The sequence below is a fragment of the Macaca mulatta genome, chromosome 5 (assembly GCF_049350105.2).
Source record: "Macaca mulatta isolate MMU2019108-1 chromosome 5, T2T-MMU8v2.0, whole genome shotgun sequence".
NCBI lineage: Eukaryota > Metazoa > Chordata > Mammalia > Primates > Cercopithecidae > Macaca > Macaca mulatta.
In genome coordinates, this window is record NC_133410.1 from 76,349,763 (window position 1) to 76,356,561 (window position 6,799).

Genomic DNA, 6,799 nt, shown 5'->3' on the forward strand with positions numbered 1-6,799 from the left:
TGGAATTACGAATTTTTAATGTTTTCTTTTTTGTAACCCAAATAAAACTGGATATTTCATGATTAGTCACAATACAGTTTTGCATTCAAAAGAATCCAAAATCCAAAATAAAACATTAAAAAGCAACATACATTTTTATGGAATTCTTTTGAAGAGAGTGGGAAGAGTTATTAAATGGCATGACACTTGTGAAAACATCTTTAAATTCATACATATATATATATTTCTTCTCAGTTTCACAGAACACAGCTAGGCAGATACATACAAAATTTTGTCCTTCTTTCCCTCCCTCCACCCCCAGCTCTCTGCTTTGCTTGTCTGCTCTGTTCTTCCAATTGCACTGGCTCTTTTGACTAAAAATTATTTCAGTCTTTCTGACCTTACAGTTCTGCAACCTCACATTTTCTCAATTAACACAGCAAAACACTAGATCCTGTCTTCCTTCGAAAGCGAAGGGAATGGGAAAAGGTGTGATTACTTATACATTCATACTTAATCAGACTCTATGTTACAGACTCTATCATATCTGTACTTTTAAATCTTTTTAATGAATATGTATAACATAATTAAAAATGCATATTTCCTTTATTTTTTTCAATAAAACACAGAAGGTCTTTAAAATGTACCTTAAAAGACTGTACTTCCAAGGATCATTTCTGTAGTGAATTATTAGAGAACATTCTCTGAAAGGGTAGAGCATCGAAGAAGGACAAAAACAATACGATCATGTCAATCGATGCAGAAAAAGCATTTGATAACATTTAAAATCTCTTCATGATAAAAACTCTCAACAAACTAGGCATGGAAAGAACATACCTCAACATAATAAAGGCCAAAAATGACAAATCCACCACTAACATCATGCTGAATGGAGAAAAGCTGGAAGACTTTCTTCTAGGAACTGCAACAAGACAAGGATGCCCACTGTATTAGTCTGTTCTCACGAAGACTAATATGGGGCTATATTAACTTACCCAGACTTGGGTAATTTACAAAGAAAAAGAGGTTTAATAGACTCACACTTCCTCATAGCTGGGGAGGCCTCACCACCATGATGGAGGTGAAGGAGGAGCAAAGGTGTATCTTACATGGCAGCAGGCAAGAGAGTGTGTGCAGGGGAACTGTCCTTTATAAAACCATCAGATCTCACGAAACTTACTCACTATCACAAGAACAGCATGGGAAAACTCACCCCCATGGTTCAATTACCTCCCACCAGATCCCGCCCACAACACACGTGAGGATTATGGGAGTTACAGTTCAAGATGAGATTTAGGTGGAGACACAGCCAAACCATATCACCCACTGTCACCACTCCTATTCACCACAGTACTGGAAGTCCTAGCCAGTGCAGTCCATCAAGAGAAATAAATTAAGGGCATTCAAATTTGAAAAGAGGAACTCAAATTATCCCTCTTTGCAGATGACATGATCAGATATCTAGAAAAACCTAGAGACTCCAACAAAAAACTCTAAGATTTGATAAATAAACTTAGTAAAGTTTCAGGATAAAATATCAATATATAAAAGTTAGTAGCCTTTCTATACACCAATAATGATCTTGCTGAGAAGGAAATCAAAAATCTCATTTACATAGCTACCAAAAGAATACCTAGGAATAAATTTAACCAAGGAGGTGAAAGACCTTTACAAATAAAACCACAAAACACCGGTGAGATAAATTGAAGAGGATACAAATAGAAAGACACCTGGTGCTCATGAATTTTAAAAGTTAATATTGTTAAAATAAGCATGCTCCCCAAAGCAATCTACAGATTCAATGCAATCTCTGTGAAAATACCAAAGTCATTTTTCACAGAAATAGAAAACATAATCCTAAAATTTATGTGGAACCGAAAGAAATTTATATGGAGCCCAAATAACCAAAGCAATCCTGAGCAAAAAGAACATAGTTAGAGGCATTACACTACCTGACTTCAAAATATATCACAAGGATATAGAAACCAAAACAGCAAGATATTGGTATAAAAACAGACACACAGAACAATGGACCAAAATAGGGAACCTAGATATAAATCCATGTATTTACAACCAACTGATTCTTAACAAAGGCACCAAGAACATACGTTGGGAGAAGGACAGTATCTTCAATAAATGGTTCTGGGAAAATTGAATATCCACATGCAGAAAAATGAAACTAGACCTCTATCTCTCATCTTATCCAAAAATCATCTCAAGGCCAGGCACAGTGGCTCACGCCTATAATCCCAGCACCTTGGGAGCCTGAGGCAGGAGGATTGCTTGAACCCAGGAGCTTGGGTCTAGCCTGGCAGCATAGCAAGACCCTGTCTCTACCAAAATTTAAAATTAAAAAAAATTTAAAATCAACTCAAGAGAGATTAAAAACTTAAATGTAAGACTCAAAACTACGAAACTACTTGAAGAAAACCAGAGGAAACACTTCAGGACTTTGGTCAAGGCAAAGATTTTATGGCTAAAACATCAAAAGCACAGCAACAGAAACAAAATAGACAAATGGGGCTATATTAAATTAAAAAACTTCTGTGCAGCAAAAGAAACAATCAACAGAGTAAAGGGACAACCTGTTGAACGGGAGAAAATATTTGCAAACTATTCATCTGACAGGGGATTAATATCCAGGATACACAAGGAGCTCAAGAAACTCAACAGTAAAATAATAATAATAATCCCATTAAAAAGTGGGCAAAGAACATGAATACACATTTTGCAAAAGAAGATATACAACTGGCCAATAGGTATACAAAAAATGCTCAACATCACTAATAATCAGAGAAATGCAAATTGAAATCACAATGAGATGCCATCTCACATCAGTCAGAATGGCTGTTACTAAAAAGACATAGAATAACAGATGCTGGTGAGGCTGTAGAGAAAAGGGAACATTTGTAGATCGTTGGTGGGAATGTAAATTAGTCCCACCACTATGGAAAATAATATGAAGATTTCTCAAAAAACTGAAAATAGAACTACCATATGATCTAGCAATCCCACTATTGGGTATTTATCCAAAGGAAAAGAAATCATCTTATCAAGTGTATACCTGTGCCTGTATGTTTATTTCAGCACTGTTCTCAATAGCAAAGATATGGAATCAATCTAAGAGGATGAATGGATAAAGAAAATGTGGTATAGGCTGCTCTGCCTATGGGGTAGCCATTCTTTTATTAATTTACTTTCTTAATAAACTTGCTTTCATTTTACTCTGTGAACTCACCCAGAATTCTTTCTTGCATGATGTCCAAGAACCCTCTCTTGCAGTCTGGATTGGGACCCCTTTCCCATAACATCTTCCTGGAAAACCATGAAGGGACTATAGTGAGAAGACCCCCAACTCAAAGGAAATGGACTGCAGCAAGAATTGGCTGACTTTGGGTAAGAGGGCGGGTACATTTCACCAGGGTAAATATTGGGATTGGGTTAGAGACCCAATTTAGGAGGGTTAGAATCCCTCCTAAGACAAAGAGGGCTAAAGGTCCCTTTTAATAAAAAGCAAGGACACTTGACCAAACTTGGTTTCAAGTCCCAGCTTAGGAAGGTTAGAGTCCTTCCTAAGATTTAGGGGGTTAAAGGCCCCGCTCAGTAAAATCTCTCAGTTAAAAATAGATTTGACATTATGGGATGTTAACCACTATTATCTTTGGATTAATCTGCCTTACACTCTTTGCTGATTGCTATGGGTGACAGAATTAGGATCACAGGACATGAAGAGCTTTTCTCTCCCCTAAGGAAGAAACTTGAGAGCTTATGGGACTGCTGGAAAAGATACCTTTGTGACTGACAAGCAGCTGCCTGAACTTTTGATTCACTGTCATTGCAATGGGCAACAGTGGGTCTTTCTCTGGCCTCCCTGAGCTCCTCACCTTCCTCACCACACTGCAGGCAATGCTTTTCTCTGTCTTTCTCTCCTTTCCTTTTCCTATCTTGTCTGTTACTCAAGGAGACCATCTGCTCTTCCATCTTGCCCAGAGGCTACATTTTGAAACTCTTGGTTAGAGGTCATTCCACCCCACTTTGAATGGATTAAAGATAGCAGGGCCCAACCAGGGGCAAGTTTGAGCCTCACCAGTTCAATATTGGGCACTAAACAGGGTGGCTAGTGTCTGTGTTTTGTCAAATGTATTTTGCTCTGGCCAGAATGGAAAATGTGAATTTGGTTAACCCATGCAACCCCTCGGATGGCATCTTGAAACTTGATAGGCTTTTGCCTACGGTTCTATGAAACAGAAAAAGATGGCTTTCCTTTGTGTTGTGGCTTGGCACCCAGGGTTATAATGTGGCAAAAAGGGTCACTACAGGTGCTGAGGAAAAGGGAACCCAGAAATCTAGCATGCCAGCAAAAGAGTAAGAATTTCTTACCAGTCAGGCTTCTGGCCTCTCTCTCGGTGCAAACTGGTTGGGTGAATGGTAAATAAATCACTGTTCATCTCCTCTGCAAGGTTTTGAATAATGGGAAAAAATAATCTGTGAGGCTAGTGTTAGGCTGTAACAAATCCGATGGACTTTACGCAATGAATTTGTCTTTCTGTATCATTGTGTCATAAGGAGGGGTACCTTAGGATAGAACACAGGCCTAGGACCCCATAAGTCCCCTGTCCAAGCCAGCCCAGCAAACTAGTCAGTTACCAACTTTTGCTTCCCTGAAACAAACAAACAAAAACTAGATGATATTTCCCTCTCATCTTGTTTTATGTCCTTGGGAACTTGTCCTTGTAACCACATGGCAGTATTTGCTCTTGGTCTCTGCCAAAATTCAGAGACAGGAATTTTGGAACTCATGTCATAGCTCTAAAAATTCTCTTGAGCAGTTAAAAGCCTTTGCAGGCTCAAAATTGGCTGCCTCTAGGGTCCCTTTGGGAAGGGCAGTTGAAACGGCCCAGTGCTGTAGCTTAGGAGCTAAGGCTTTGTCTTTTCACAATGGCATCCCAGGTTCCATTTTCAGACTAGGGAATGAGTACTTTCTGGTTGATATTTGTGTGACCTTTGCCATTTGCTGATTCTCTTGCCCTCCATGTACAACTTCTGACTTCCCATCTTGGGTTTTCCTTTCTCTGAGCACCTGGGAGGTTACCTTTGGTAAAGTTCAAAAACCAGAAATACTTGCTGTTTATTCTGGATAGACTTTGGTAATAAGACATTTGGTTAAAAGTCAGCTAAATTAAAAGCAATATCCATGCTATACATATATTTTAAAGGCCATTATGGTTTTTTCTCTTACTGGATCTTATTTTTCTGTATAAAAAAAAATTTTCTCTTCTCAGCTGACTTAATTGTTTTTCTCTATTTTGTCTTCTTGCCACTGTTGATGCACAAGTGAGAGAAATTATCCTAAGATAATTTCTAACAGCCTGGAACTCCTTGGGAAAAACAGAAGAGGCACCACAGACCCTGCCAGGGGGAAAAAAACACCATTTTCCTCATGAAACCCCAGGAATTGAAAGTGGATAGATCTCTCTCAAAATCTAAGGCTCTGTTCTGCTTTGCATTGCATTATCTGATGTTTTCAGCTTTGGAGCGTATCAGAAATTACTTCATATTATGAGAGAGCTTTGGTGTGTAATAAGTAGGTAGGAAATATACTTTTGAGGATGGCTGATATTAATAGCAGTTATGGGGGGATACTCAGCTCTTTGCACTTTTTGATCAGAGATACATGCTCTTGGCTACCTGGAAGGTATGGAAATATCACCCCTTTCTCTCTTGAACAAAATTTTCATGTAATATTAAAAGTAATAATAAATTTGTTTGCCTTTTAAATAAACTATAGGAAAAAGAAAGGAAAGAAAAGAGACAGATGTTTGGAAATCTAAGTCTTTTCTCTAATAATAAGTAAAAGTTATTGCCTTTTTTAAATTGTTGAGTTATCATTTTGGCTAAATGAATGACTTATGGTGACCTGAAATTCTATTTTATAGTGCCAAGTCTTCTAAACCTTTGATATTTGACAAACTTTCCAAAATCATATTGTAAATTATGTCTTTTTCTGACCAAATAAATAATATCCAAAATTATGGGAAACTCCTATAATTCTGACTTAGTGTACATCATTTACAATTATAATCGTTATGTAAAGTTGTTGTATGCCAAAGAAGTTACCAAAATTTCTAGTCAATTGTGGCTTTAATAGTGGCTGCCCTAAGACTTTGTCATCTACAGACAATTGTTGTCTTGTTTTGATCCTCTTTAAAGGGCAGTTTTATAATCAGCTATAGGACTCTGACAGGTGCTCTTGAATGCAGGTTTCTGATAACTTAGTAGATTGTGACATTAGAATACAGAAAAATCTTTCAGGACTCTCATGGAAAGCTGAAATGTTCATGAATACCAAGCAGAACAGAGGTTAACTGCATGAACTTAACTAATAGAAGACTGAAATAATCCCCTTTGTGATTTTTTGCTTAAAATGTTACTGATCCTTTGTTTTGTTTTTCAGAGTCAAGAAAACTTTTCTTTTGAGCTATTTATAGTTTTTAACAATTGAGTAAAGTATACTTCTACAAACAAAATTTGAAGTGTATTTGTTTCTCTCTACCTGATTTCTCCATAATCTGGAAACTATTTGTAAAGTATTCTTTTATTTTTTTTTTTTTCTTGAGACAGAGTCTTGCTCTGTCACCCAGGCTGGAGTGCAGTGGCATGATCTTGGCTCACTCAATCTCCACCTCCCAGGTTCAAGCCATTCTCCTGCCTCAGCCTCCTGAGTAGCTGGAATTGCAGGTGCCTGCCACCACACCAGGCTAATTTTTGCATTTTTAGAAGAGACAGGGTTTCACCATGTTAGCCAGGCTGGTCTCGAACT

At 37.7% G+C, this 6,799-nt stretch overlaps 1 pseudogene; it reads left to right on the forward strand.

The window, feature by feature from the left end:
- The first annotated feature begins 631 nt into the window (after nt 1-631).
- LOC114678630 (small nucleolar RNA U3) lies at nt 632-740 on the forward strand (annotated as a pseudogene).
- Nucleotides 741-6,799: the final 6,059 nt, after the last annotated feature.